Below are 14,280 nucleotides of genomic sequence, written 5' to 3' on the forward strand. Positions count from 1 at the left end.
GTGCCAATGGTGCGGCGCGCGGCTACTCTCAGACTCCTCACAGTGTCTGCAGGGGGGCCCGGCTGCTCTCGATACTGCGGGCAGCAGCTCAGAGCTGTCAGTCACCGTGTGGGGCACCAGGGGGGCCGGGATTAAATCCGGATGTGCCGGCCGCTGTAGTGCCGTCACGTCCGGAACTAGAAAGTGCAGAAAAGCGGCGGGGGGTTAGAGAGTGCAGGCTGCCACGACGAGACGCTCTCTGACTATCTCAAGCGCCGCCGCAGCCGCCTGCGCCCCGTAACAGTCACAAAGAGACAAAGAGTATGGGGGCATCATCCATCTTTCATTCGACTCTTTGGCGCCGATAATGGGGTGGGTGGGGAGTCGGGGGGGAGGGGCGGTCGGATGTGACCTCTCACTTCAGTCCAGTCAGGAAATTAGGTTGGAGAAGCAGCGCGGGCCCGCCGCGCTATTTAATTTATGTCTTAGATTAGCATGATGCAGCGCTGCAGGGCTGGACTCAGAGGGAGACTCGAGGCAATAATTACACCCCTCGCTTATAACACTGAGGTTTCCAGATTCGATGTAGGAGTATGACAATGTATTATTGGGGCAAGATATAGAGCTTCTCCTTACTCAAATGGGTGTAATTTCATATTTATAGATCTCCCTAGTTTCGTTACTTGATTTCGCGCACGAGAAAGTGTCACTCATATTCCCTGAAATGTCACTCATAATTACACAAAAATTATGAAAATGTCACACATAGCAATCTGAAACCTTGGCAGCTATGAACATGGGACCTACAATACACGGGCAGTAATTTATTTTTCCTTACGGCGAATAACTTGCTGTAAAACACATTTTTTAGGCTTTTTGCAATTTTCCACAAATTACACAGGCACGCACTACGTCACACATACACAAAAATACACATGCTCAAACACAAAAGGTGCATATTAAACAAGCAGGCAGGCTGATACAGACAAACATCAAACACACCTAATGCCACACATTGCACCGCAGGCATTCATTATATCACGTACGAAGCACACACATGCAGGGAGCTGCGTCTGAATTTGGCCCCTTAATGAAAACTCGTGCTTTCCGAAAAATGAGGAAGCTGGTCTGGGACGGAAATTGAGCAGCTGGGACCGAGAGCGGAGGATCGATGCTGCTCTTTTTTAAGAAAGGCAGCGCTATGAATGGGGGCTTTGACCCAGGATGGGCGCGTGCAGATATAGCGTGGAGCTTGACCCGATGGACTAACATCTACCCCCAATCCATCTGTCCCTTTCATGGCCATTGCATTCACGGCGGTCTTCGTTCTTGCCGCAGAACAATGACGTCAGTTCCGGCGCTCCCGGATGTGCGTAGGCTTTTGCAAGAGGAATTCTCCAGCTTCAGGTATATGCAAAGGTGAGAGAGCTGCTCTCCATTGAGGACCTGCGGTTCGAGTCCCAGACAGCCGGCAGACTGATGGTTTACAGTAGGTGATTTTGGCATTGTGTTCGAGGCAGCTGTGCTATTTAAAAATGTATTTTAGTATTGTGATGGAGTGAATTCGTCAGTCACCATGACGACAACGCTTGTTTTGCTTTGCAAGACCTATTCCTCGGGCCATGAGCAGGTCTGTCCGCAGTTGTTTAATGAGTCTAACAATCGGATTCCACCAAACTATGTGTTTATGGAAATACTCTATGAAGGAAGTGCAGCCTGTGGGCACAGAAAGTATCATTTGCATCACAGTAGCGCCTCCCGGCATTCCGCATTCAAAAACAGTTCGGGGGTTTGTAGGGCTTTTGGATTTTAGGGCGTACATGGTCATTTTAAGGTTGAAGATAAAAGTAATTTAGGTCAGGCGGGTGATGTCCTTTTCTTTGTGTACACAGGAACAAACTCCTCTTTGAATATCACAGTGAATCTGACAGCCGCGTTAAGGGAAGATCTCACATGGAATTACTAAATGGCAGCATTGATTGCATAAACATAAAATGAAGACTGCATGATTTATATTTTGAGAAAGAGGTGACCGTTTTGCCATTGAGCATTATAGAAGACACTGACTGACAACACAGCAGCCATCTATTGGATTGTTTATTTTGTCCAGGTAAAATACAGTTTCACTTACTTAGGTACTAGCAAAGCCAAGTCATCAAATCACTTAGCAAGTCAACCAGCTCTTAAATGTATTCAAGTCAACCAGCTCTTAAATTTATTCATGACAATTCCATCATCAGTTTTCACCATTTAAAAAAATATTGTAATACATTGTGACATAATGTGCTGCAACACCAATAGTTCTCATGGCTTGTATTCCCTCCGAACCTCTATCCCTGCCAAATCACAATTTTAGATTACTCCTTGCTCACTCGCACCAAAAGTGGTCCTAGTGAGTGGGGTTGTATTTCCATAAAGTTTGGAAGCATCCTACCTGGGCACTAGGCTGACAAAAAGAGAAGAATAAAGGGGAAGGGTGCAACACAGTTGCAATTTTCGCTTGGTCAGACGAAAAGTATAATAAGCATGCACCTTGCTTGTTAGAATCTAATGCGCATGAACAGCACAGTCATTGTGGGAGGAGCGCTGGTTTCTGTCTGGCAGGATCACAGTACTGTGCATGCACAGATGAACCTAGTGCATACATAAAAACAAAAAGTAAAGCGTGCATTGGCAAAGCTAATATGCTATGCTATGCCCGGAGACCTACTAGAGTTGCTAATGGTTTCTTGGAAAGAACTTTGTTTTTAACGAAACCCATTTGAAGATCGGCATGTGCACTAATGGTGGACATCTTGTAATGTGTTTTCTTCCAAAAAAATACATGAAACATATTACAGGATGCTGGTGTGCCTCTGCAGAACAGACACCTTGGAATGTATTTTGTTTTTAAGGAAACACGTTTCAAGACGGTCGTGGGGTGTGGGGGAGGTGTGTGTGTATGTGCGTGCCCGCACATCCGCCCCCCAGCCATGAATGTATACATATGGTTACCATCTGGAAAATGCTTTTCAATGTAATTAATGTTAAGGCAAATCCATACCAGAATGGTTGCTGTGCTCACTCTAGGCTGTCCTCTTGGAATGGGCTTGGCTATTTTTAATATTCTTAATATGAAAATAAAAAATCTTCCTAAACAGCTGATGTGCATGCACATAGACACATGGACACTCGTGGGCTCCATCGTACAATTCTTTCAATACTATTCAAACGTGGACAGTTACAACAAGGGGGGACCAGGAGCACATAAAGGTCCAGCATACATGCTCCAAACGATTGCTACTAGGTAAATGGGTATGCAGTTCTTTTAAGGATGGGAAAAGGTAGAGAGTATATTTGGCGTTCTAACAGGCCAGGGGGGCTCTTTGCTCGAGAACTTTTTCCTAAGCTGTATGTGAAGTGCCTGTGTAGGGCCCTAGGTGTAAATGCAAGAAAAGTGAGTGTTGGGATAATGAGTGCTAGTGACTTAAAAAAGATCAAGTAAATCTCAAGACTAAAGACTATTTATTCAGTGAGTCCTCCTGTCTGGTTAAAAAACCAGGAAGTAAAAAAGCCTCCTGGTTCAACGATGACCTCAAGAACTCTAAAAAGAACTTCCGCACCCTCGAGAAAGCCTGGCAAAGAAACCCAACCACAGACAACATGAACGTCCTCAAGAACGCCACCCGCAAACACCACCAGCTGATCCGCATCACCAAGAAATCAGCATTCAAGGATAGACTGGACGGCAACGCCCACAACAGCAAGGAACTCTTCAGCATTGTCAAGGAGCTCACCAATCCCAGCACCGGCAACAACATCACTCCCTCTCAAGACCTCTGCGACTCTCTAGCCTCGTTCTTCCACAGCAAGATCGCAGACATACATAACAGCTTCAGCGACCAGCCCACTCCCCTCACCACTGAACTGAAGCCCCCCACCACCACCCTCCGCGCTTGGACCCCAATCAGCACCGATGACACCATTCGCTTGATGAACTCCATCCACTCCGGATCGCCAAGCGACCCATGCCCCCATCACATCTTCAACAAGGCCGACTCCGTCATCGCACCCCAACTCCGGGACATCATCAACTGCTCCTTCAACACCGCTATCTTCCCAGAAAGCTGGAAACATGCCGAGCTCAGCGCCCTCCTGTAGAAACCTACAGCAGACCCCACCGAACTTAAGAACTACCGCCCCATCTCGCTCCTCCCATTCCCCGCCAAAGTCATAGAGTAGACCGTCAACAGTCAGCGCGCCGCCTTCCTTGAGTCTAACAGTTCCCTCGACCCCTCACAGTCCGGCTTCCGAGCCAACCACAGCACTGAGACCGCCCTCATCGCAGCCACAGACGGCATCCGGAAACTGCTCGACAACGGGGAAACTGCGGCCCTCATCCTCCTGGAACTCTCCGCAGTATTCGACACGGTCTGCCACCGCACACTTGTACAACGCGGGATACAAGATAAGGCATTGGATTGGATCATCTTGTTTTTAGCCGGAAGAACCCAGAGAGTCCGCCTCCCGCCTTTCAAATCAGAGGCCACCGAAGTCCTATGCGGCGTTCCACAAGGATCATCGCTCAGACCCACCCTCTTCAACATCTACATGAGTCCCCCCGCATCCATCGCATGCAAACACAACCTCTTCATCATCTCCTACGCAGACGACACCCAGCTGATCCTCTCCCTCACCAAAGACCCAACCACCGCCAAAACCAACCTACACGAAGGAATGAAAGATGTAGCCGAGTGGATGAAGAACAGCCGCCTAAAACTGTACTCCGACAAGATGGAAGTCCTCATCCTAGGATCATTCCCCTCTGCCTAGGACGACTCATGGTGGCCCCCGGCCCTAGGCAGTGCACCCAAACCAACGGACCATGCTCGCAACCTGGGATTCATCCTAGACTACTCCCTCTCGATGTCCAGACAAGTCAACGCCGTCTCATCATCATATTTCAACATCCTACGCATGCTCCGAAAGATCTTCCGATGGATCTCTACCGAAACAAGGAAGACGGTCACCCAAGCACATGTAGCCAGCCGACTAGACTACGGAAACACCCTCTATGCTGGAACCACAGCCAAATTGCAGAAAAGACTTCAACACATTCAAAACGCCTCCGCCCGACTCATCCTTGACTTACCTCGCCACAACCACATATCCGATCACCTGAGAGACCTGCACTGGCTCCCCGTCAACAAGAGAATCACGTTCCATCTCCTCACCCACGCACACAAGGCCCTCCACGACCTAGGACCCAGATACCTCAACACTCGCCTGACCTTTTACACCCCGACCCGCCAACTACGATCGTCCAACCAAGCCCTTGCCGCGATTCCACGCATCCGAAGAGTCACCATGGGAGGAAGATCCTTCTCCTACTTCGCGGCCAAGACATGGAACTCACTCCCCACCCACCTCCGTCTCACACAGAACCACCTCTCCTTCAGAAAGCAACTCAAAACCTGGCTGTTCGATCAGTAGCGTACCCCTTTCCCTTAAGCGCCTTGAGACCCTCTGGGTGAGTAGCGCGCTATACAAATTCTTGACTTGTTGTCTAATGATCTGCGGCAAAAAAATGAGAAGGAAAACACAGTCTCTCAAGCGGTGCAAAGCATGACATCAGCAGTGGAAGGATACAACACAAACAGACAAAAAATGGTGAAGCCTAAATGCTCCTTTAGAGGGACAAAAACAAGAATAGGGAGAAAAGCTTTCAAAGCAGGAGCAGGGGACTGAGATTGACAACAAACATCTGATCATGAGCAATGGTTGGACCTAAAGGCCATTCTAAGTCTTTATTAAATACAGTTGTCTGTTTGCCACTGTCTATTGGGGACACGTGAAACCCAAAGCCCCTTTATTTGTTTGTGTAATTATGTATTCGTTTTAGGAATTGTACATGGTTGGTATATAGTTCGGCTGTCTCTATGCCAGACCCAAACCGCAATATACTAGACAGCATTACAAAAAGAAATTTGAAAGAGCATTTAAAAGTTGTTTTACTTCTTTATATCAAAATACAGGGTTTAACTACCCCGTAACATTTTCCACATGTTCATGGTAGCTACCCTTATAAATGACTCCAAATTACATATTTTTGAGCCAAAATACATGTAGCTTGATTAGTGCTTTTAGAAAGGATCTGTTTTCTATGTTGAATATTGTAGTGCTTTGGGTACTAAGAGTCATAAAGTGAACTATGGATTGCATCCTCTCTCCCACCATTAAATATGCTGATCACTCTATTTCACAACTTCTTTTTAGGTCTCGCCTAGCTTTGCAGCGCATGCGGTGCTCGCTCAGCGAGATCTATTGTCGTCGAGTTGATTTCAGAAGTGGCGTGGAAGCTCCTCCCATGCTTTTGATTGGCACGCGTCACACTTTATGCTAAACCCTCGCTTTTGATTTGGAGTGAGGCTTGTTCATTCCCTCCCTGTCTCCTTTTCGGCTTGTAGAAAGAAGCGTTCCCTTTAACTTGGGAGGGACCCTCTGGGCGCTGCTATAACGGATCGACGCTGCAATCTGTTTCTTATTTTAAATCATATGAGACCAATCAATAGTCAGTTCATCAATTTTCCATCATTAATTGATTTATTACTTCAATTTCCAATGTTGAAATTCACATCGTGAAGCATATCATGATCATAAATCCATATAGATATATAGAGCTTTTCCCAATGCATTTCGTACTTATCATAGGTACTTCATCAGGGGAATCTTCTCGTGGAGTCCTCGCACACGCACATTGCCTCTCATTCTTCACAAGCTCCTGAATGCATTGGGAAAAGCTTGCAGTTGTGATAACACTGCATTGTTAGGTGCTGCTAGAGGATGGTGGTTGTGATTAGTATATCTGCTTGCACAAGCTGCTGTTATGTCTTGATTATATGCCAGGAAGTCATAACAAGAGGTATGCAGTTTATATGGAGGGGGTCTGGAAGGTAAATGGGGGCAGAGGATCCAGGTAAGAGTAAGAAGGTAGAAGGGGGATAGCTCCAATAAGGAGAAAGAACCCTTACACACCCCAAGAGGTGTCCTGCTTCATCAAAAGGGCAGCTCCTCATTGGGCCGGTGCTGCAATACCCAACGGGCCCCGCAGGGGGCTCTTTGGCGGAGGTCTTCTATGTTGTTTGCCGACAGGCCCTAGAAGATGGGGTGTTGGAGCAGGTGTGTGGTGAGTAGAGTGGGAGTGAAAGTGAGTCTAAAAATAGCCATGAGTGTCCGAAGATACTTTATTTGCTGGATAGTAATGCTATAATTAAAACTGATGAGGAGAGTAGTGGCTGACGAGGAAAATTAAACCTGCTGCAGCTCAAAGTGAGGGGTGAAAAGTGAAAGTCGTCAGTTGTTCGACATGTTTCATGCCTTGATTCTCCAAAAGGATGAGCAGCACTTCATGAGAACTGGGGCGGGGGGGGGGGGGGTAGGAGGTAGGAGGGGGGGGGGAATTCCTCATCCACTCTGAAGTAGAGGGGGATGGTCAAGAATTTGTCCTGAAAGTACCATCCCTGTGATATGGGTTTATGTGTAATCCAGGGAACAAGAGAAGTGTGGGTGTGGACAATGGCTTCCTCCTGGAAAAACCTAGAAGGGTTTATCCTCAGCCTGGATGTCCGAATCAACCACAACGCTGGCGAGGGCGAACCACCGGGGTACCGAGATACCTGCTTGAGGGACCTACCCACGTCCGGACGCCTGGGGAGATGCCACTCAGGGCTGCGCCTGTGATGACAAAATCTTATATTTTTGCTGTCCTGGGTTGCGTGTTTTCCGCTTCACATAGGACCTGGCTGCAGTTTGTGCTGGACCGTTTTGATTAGAACAAGTTCAAGACTGGTTTGAATATAGCTGGGCCCAAACTGAGGGGACATGGTGTGCAAAATAACAATGGATTGGGATGTGGCCCGAGTACTTACAAGTGGCTGAGATTAATTCAAGCATTTCATCCATCACTTTTCTGTGTACTTGGTCACCCTAAGTGGGACTGGTTTGCCAAAACGTGATTCCCGTGCACAATGTGTCACTAGACTGGTTGATAAGCCCATAACTTAGGCAAAACCAATCATGGGTTGCTTGTGTTGTGGGTCAGGGAGGACCTGGCTTGGCAGTTCGGGCTGGACAGTTCGGACTGGAGCAGGGTCAAGACTGATTTGCATATAGCTGGGTCCAAACTGAGGTGACCTGGTGTGCAAAATAATGATGGATTGGGATGTGGCCCAAGCAGTTACTATTGACTGAGATTAATTCAAGCATTCCATTCATCACTTTTTTGTGTACTTTGCAGGTTTGGTAGTTGCAATCAGTTGAACTTTGTGCAGGTCAGGGTTGGTGCATATCCTTGAAGTTTGTTTTGGTAAATGTGCTATCATAAGCCTTGTGTTTGTGCTGCCCGTGGTTAGTAGATTAGGTCACATGCCTTATTCATATTTTATCATTGGCCGGTAATTGCAGTCATATTGAATTATATCTCATCTTAGTGGTGATATCCTGTCTGTTTCATTAATAGTATAATGTCAACAAAACTATTGCAAGTAATTGTTTTTCCACATACTCCTTAAATCTAAATCCCCCAAAATCCTGGAGTTGAGAGGTACACTTTGTACATCTTGATTTGTTAATTGAAGTGGCAGAGTGCTGCACTATATGTTCCTAGGCAAAATGATTGCACACACAGAGCCTCATTGTACACCTTATGTACTCTACTGCTGCCTGTCTAGTTGCAAGAATTTTGCACTGTATATCTTTTTGTTACTGTCTGGCCAACCCCTGTGGACTATGAAAATTAGGCAAACACAAGGAAGTGATGGACGGAGAGCTACAACTTTTCAGACACTCACCCCCAGTCACAGATCTGGGTTTAATCCATCATCGTTCTTTAGCTCACTTCGCCATACCAGTTCAGACCCAGCCAAATGCAAATCAGACTTGATCCTGTTCCTAATGGGAACAGTCCATCACAAACTGCCAAGCCAGATCTTCCCTGGCCGGAAACAAGCATCCTGGGACCAGTTTCTGGGGTTTACCCCTCATCAGCCAGGCTAGCTTGAATCCAGTGGCAAAGAGAGCGAGGGCCCGCGTCTGGGCATACCCTACTGACTGAAAGAAACAGTTAAAGGTAGTTCTGGCTCAAAGGTGTAAAACCACTGAAATAATCCAGTTATAGTTACCGGTGCACATATTACATACCATAAGATGGGCCTCCTGTCATCCTCAAAATACCAAGTTGCCAACCAAGAAAAAAGTTATCTAGCTACAGAACCATATGACCAATGGCATGAGTGGCCATAAATGCGCAGGTATGTCATGGCTATGTCTATATGTGATATACTGAACCTCCAGGTTGGCTGCCTGCTTTGGATCATGTAAATGTGGCGTATGGGTCTGTGGATCACTTACACTGCTGTAACAAAGAACTCAAGCTTGTCTTGTGGTTTCTGGTTGCCCAGGAACATGTTGCTTCAGTCTAGGGCAGGTCTGGTGGTTACTTATTGGCCTGTAGACTTTCCAGCAGGGTGCTGATAATGAGTAATGTTATAGGGTGGTGAGCATGCTAAGTGTGTTAGAGCTGTGGCTCCCAAACTGTGGTCCGCGGACCCCCAGGTGTCAGAGACATATTCCCGGGGGATTCACAGGCAGCAATTTTAAAAGCACGGCAAAGTTCCTTGTATAATTAGCAGTTTTCGGGCAACAATAAAAGTGTCAAGATAACTTCAGTGATTAATGTACCTGCTGGAGAGAGATGGGAGTTTTGTCCAGTCGAGTCAAGTCAAAGAGATTTATTGAGCGCACATATCACCCATGGGTCTCATGGCGCTAGCGTAAAGCTCCTTTGAAGGTCTGTAAGCCAGCAGAGAGGGCCATCATAGATGATCAAATAGCCAGGTTTTTAATTCCCTGTGGAACAGCTTGTGGCCTGTGACAGTGTGAAGCTGTAATGGAAGCTCATTCCAAAAAGCAAGCGACCGGTAGGAAAAGGATCTACTGCCATTCCTGGCGGTGTAGATCTTACGAGGGGTAAGGAGAAATTTGGTACTCGACCTAAGCGTCCTGTTCGGCTGATACCAACTGAGTTTTTTGGCAAAGTAGCTTGGCCCAATCACATACATGTTCTTGTGTACCAGGCAGAGGACTTTAAAACAAATTCCTTACCTGATGGGGAGCCACTGGAGGGTCTTCAAACTGGACACAGGTGGGGATCTCGATGGGAGGTTCGGGCACAGCCTAGCAGCAGTATTCTGCAGGACTTGAAGTCTGGAATAGAGCTCCTCATTAATGGATGCCAGTAGGGCATTTCCGGTGTCGAGCAGACTTATGATTAGTCCCTGGACCAGCGGCTTCCTTGATTCAATATGAATCCATTGAACGATTTTACGTAAGCTATGCATTAATCCGTAGCAGGTACCGGTTATATTATTCATGTGATTTTTAATCAGACCCCCCAGGATATAGCGGCATGGATTAGCAAATTTAGCGGCACAAAAATGGAAATTTAGCGGCACAAATATGGAAATTTAGCGGCAATTTTGCGGCATTTTATGTAGCCATTTTTCCTCCAACAAACACAGATATCTTCGTTTTTTTAGTTATTTAACAACATGAAGCTATGTATATTTGGTTTCTTTACAATGTAGACACTTTGGGGCAGATTTACAAGCCCCTTGCGCTGCTTTTACGCCGCCGTTGCGTCACTTTTGTGACGCGGCGGCGCAAAAGATGCACCATTGTGCGGGGTATTTACTACGTGACGCATCTCCCAGATGCGTCACGTTGCAAAGCCCTGCGCCAGAAGAGGCGTACCATTGCAGGTCAGTTTGTGTCTTGCAATAGCCTTAGAGCTTGGTGACACTGTACCTGCTGCACTAATGATGGCTATACCTATCGCCCCTTTTATTAGTAAGCACGTTAAATAGTACAGTGTATTTTGAACACGACCTGATATCCCACCGGATGCCCGTTCGACAGACCTAACCACTAGAGAAAGAGCAGTCAAAACCGCCAAGTGGTCACTTGTTAAACAGTAGCGAACTGCATGTTGGTACTTGTAGTTTCGTTGCAAAATGTCAGCCTGCAAATCGTCTCCGATTTAAAAGCGGGGACTGGTTGAAGTTGACACCCATGACATGGGTGAGTGGTTCTCTCTGTTTATCTTGAGGGACAGACATCTCTGCACGGCGCTCCGTCTCCAAGCCAGCGAATAGGGTGACCAACTGGCATTGGTGCAAATTCAGGACGGTGAGTGTAAAAATTCAGGACAAAGGGTCAAAATTCAGGACACAAATTCAGGACAGGAGCTCAAAATTCAGGACAAAACTTCAGGACAATAGGTACGTTTTACAGACACATCAGAGGTCGCGCAATAGTATATAAGTAAGCCCAGCCATTTCCAAACATATTCAACCGTTTGCAAACCTATCCATCATGTATCCTTCCATCTATCATTTCACTCATCCATCCCTTCATCCATCCCCTCATCCATCCTTTCACTCATCTCCATTATCCATCCACCCTTTCACCCTATCCATCTGTACACTTATCCATCCACTCTTCATCCCATCCATCCATTCACTCATCCATTCAGCCATTTACCCTTTTACCAATCCAGCCATCCTTTCACTTACTAATCCTTCCACCCATCCACTATTTTAGTCATCCATCCATCCTCCCTTTCTCTCTCCATCGACCCTTTCACTTAGCCATCCTTCCTTCCATCCATCCTTTCACCCACCCATCATCCATCCATCCATCCATCCATCCACCCTTCCCCTCATCATCCATCCTTTCACCCACCCCCTCATCAACCATCCACCCATCCATCCATCCCCTCATCATCTATCCATCCTTTCACCCACCCATCCATCCTTCCCCTCTATCCATCCCCTCATCCATCCATCCTTCCTCTCATCCATCCTTCCCCTCATCCATCCATCCTTCCCCTCATCCATCTTTCCTTTCATCCATCATCCATCCTCCCCCTCACCCATCCATCCACCCATCCACCCAATCCACCATCATCCATCCATCCACCCATCCCACCCATCCACCAACCAATCCATCCACCCAATCCACCACCATCCATCCAGCCACCCATCCCACCCACCCATCCATCCAGCCATCCACCACCATCCATCCATCCAGCCACCCATCCATCCACCGACCCATCCATCCACCCACCCATGTCACCACCAACCCATGCATCCATCCATCCATCCATCCATCCATCCATCCAGGCACCCACCCATCCATCCATCCATCCATCCATCCATCCATCCATCCATCCATCCATCCATCCATCCAGGCACCCACCCATCCATCCATCCAGGCACCCACCCATCCATCCATCCAGGCACCCACCCATCCATCCATCCATCCAGGCACCCCCCCATCCATCCACCCACCCATCCATCCACCCACCAGATATATTGATATGAGGGGATGTAGCACACCTTGACCCAAACCGCAGCTTCAAAAAATGAGCAGGAATGTGCGTGATAAATAAACTTCCCATCAATTTTTTTTGTAAAAAATAAGTATATTAAAAAAAAAAAGTATATAATCTTGGTATGAGTGGAGGATTGCAGGCGCGAACCTTGTCTGTCAGCACCAAAGTCAGTCTATGTTTCCGTTAGACCACATGTTGCATTGTGCGCTGGTTCCCGTTTATTGCTTCCCGTTTATACTTATAACGATATCCTCATCTGCAGCGCCGCTTCCCGTTTATACTTGTATGCATAATATATGCATAATGTGCTCGCTTTATGCTTTGTTCAATTCGATGTCAATGATGCTTAAATAAACATTGTTTTTTAAAATAACCACCGTCAGTGTTCTTTACATTTAAACACTGTCCTGTTATTTCAATGATGCTTTGTTTGAAGAACCGAGGTTTGCTAACAATTTATTTAGTGACAGTAATTAAGCTCCGTGAAGAGAACCATGTGCTGCCTCGGTGTAATCAGGGGCGTAATCTGGCCGAGTCTCGGATGTTTGGGGCCCTAGGTAGAAATGGAACGTGTGAGCCCCCCTCTAAATAGCAAATACATGACACATTCAGGGCTGTTTGCATGTGAATAGATCTGGCAGCTCCTGAACCTTCACCTTCGAAGCACCTCTTAACAGGTCATCAAGGGCTGGAGGTGTGAGGTTTGCCATCCCGCTGTGACGCTTCAATGCTGCTGAGTATCTGCCACATAAAGCAGACCCTCCAGGATATAGCGAAAAATGCCGCGATTTCTACAAAAATGCCGATTTCGCGGGCATTTTTGTAAAAATCGCGGCATTTTTTAAAAAGTGCCGATTTCGCGGCAAATCGCGAAATCGCGATATCCTGGAGGGTCTGTTTAATGGATAACTGGTTGTCAATCCTTACTCCAAGGTTCTGCACCATAAGCTTAGGAGAGGTACAGAAACCAAGTCTATGGGGCCACCAGCCGTTTGACCAAAATTTGAGCGCCTTACGAAAGAGAATGACAATACAAGCACCCCCCCCCCCCCCAGTTAACTGATCTGGGTTTAATTCATCACCGTTCTTTAGCCCACTCTGCCACCCCAGTTCAGACATGGCCATATGCAAATCAGTCTGACCCTGTGCCTCATGGGAACAGTCCAGCCCGAACTGTCAAGCCATGCCTTCCCTGGAATCGTAGCCTCGTGTCAGGAGGGTTGGGGCCAAGAGAGATCAGTAACTGGGTGTCTTCAGCATACAACGCCACATCAAACCCTTAGGACCTGATCACTTTGGCCAAAGGTGTCACATAAAGATTGAAAAGCATGGAACTTAGGATGGATCCCTGGGGGACGCCTATTTTTAACAGCCGACTATGGGAGACCAGGGTGCCCACTTGTACGGCAGAAGTTTGTTTAGTTAGGTCATTTCTAAGCCAGTCTAAAGCTGATCCCCTGACTCCCATCTCATCTCCAACAACCGTTGTTCTAAAATTCTGTGGGAGATGGTGTCGAAAGCAGTTAACAGGTACAACAGGACAAGCATTGCTGACTCCCTGTTGTCCTGGGCAAGTCTTATATTGTCGACTACCTCCACCAACGAGGTTTCAGTGCTCTGGGCAGCCCTAAACTCAGTGGCAGCTTTGGCTTATCTAAGGTAGCGCAGAGGGTTAATATGCCTATTGCAAGGAACTTGTACCATGCATTTGAAAATACAATATTTTAGGTACATAGCTCAGTGGGTTACTGCTTTTGTCAGAGATTCTGTTGTTGCTGTGCAGTTCATAAGTTAAATTCGTAATCTAGCACAGTGAGCTATGAAATGCCTTCAAAGAGCTTCATGCAAACTGCATGATTCAAGTTAGTAAG

The 14,280-nt window shown here is 46.9% G+C and overlaps 1 protein-coding gene across 3 annotated transcripts in view; it reads left to right on the top strand.

The window, feature by feature from the left end:
• Window positions 1–1,317: 1,317 nt before the first annotated feature.
• Window positions 1,318–14,280, top strand: part of ATF2 (activating transcription factor 2) — a 403,773-nt gene continuing 390,810 nt past the window's right edge. Inside the window, exon 1 of one of the 3 annotated variants that reach the window (XM_086948508.1) lies at window positions 1,318–1,398. The gene's annotated coding sequence lies outside the window, so the exon portion shown is untranslated. Of the gene's footprint in view, window positions 1,473–14,280 lie in introns of all 3 variants that reach the window. The other 2 variants (XM_086948506.1, XM_086948507.1) reach the window with 2 other exon arrangements.

This window comes from Lissotriton vulgaris, unplaced genomic scaffold, assembly GCF_964263255.1.
Source record: "Lissotriton vulgaris unplaced genomic scaffold, aLisVul1.2 SCAFFOLD_798, whole genome shotgun sequence".
NCBI lineage: Eukaryota > Metazoa > Chordata > Amphibia > Caudata > Salamandridae > Lissotriton > Lissotriton vulgaris.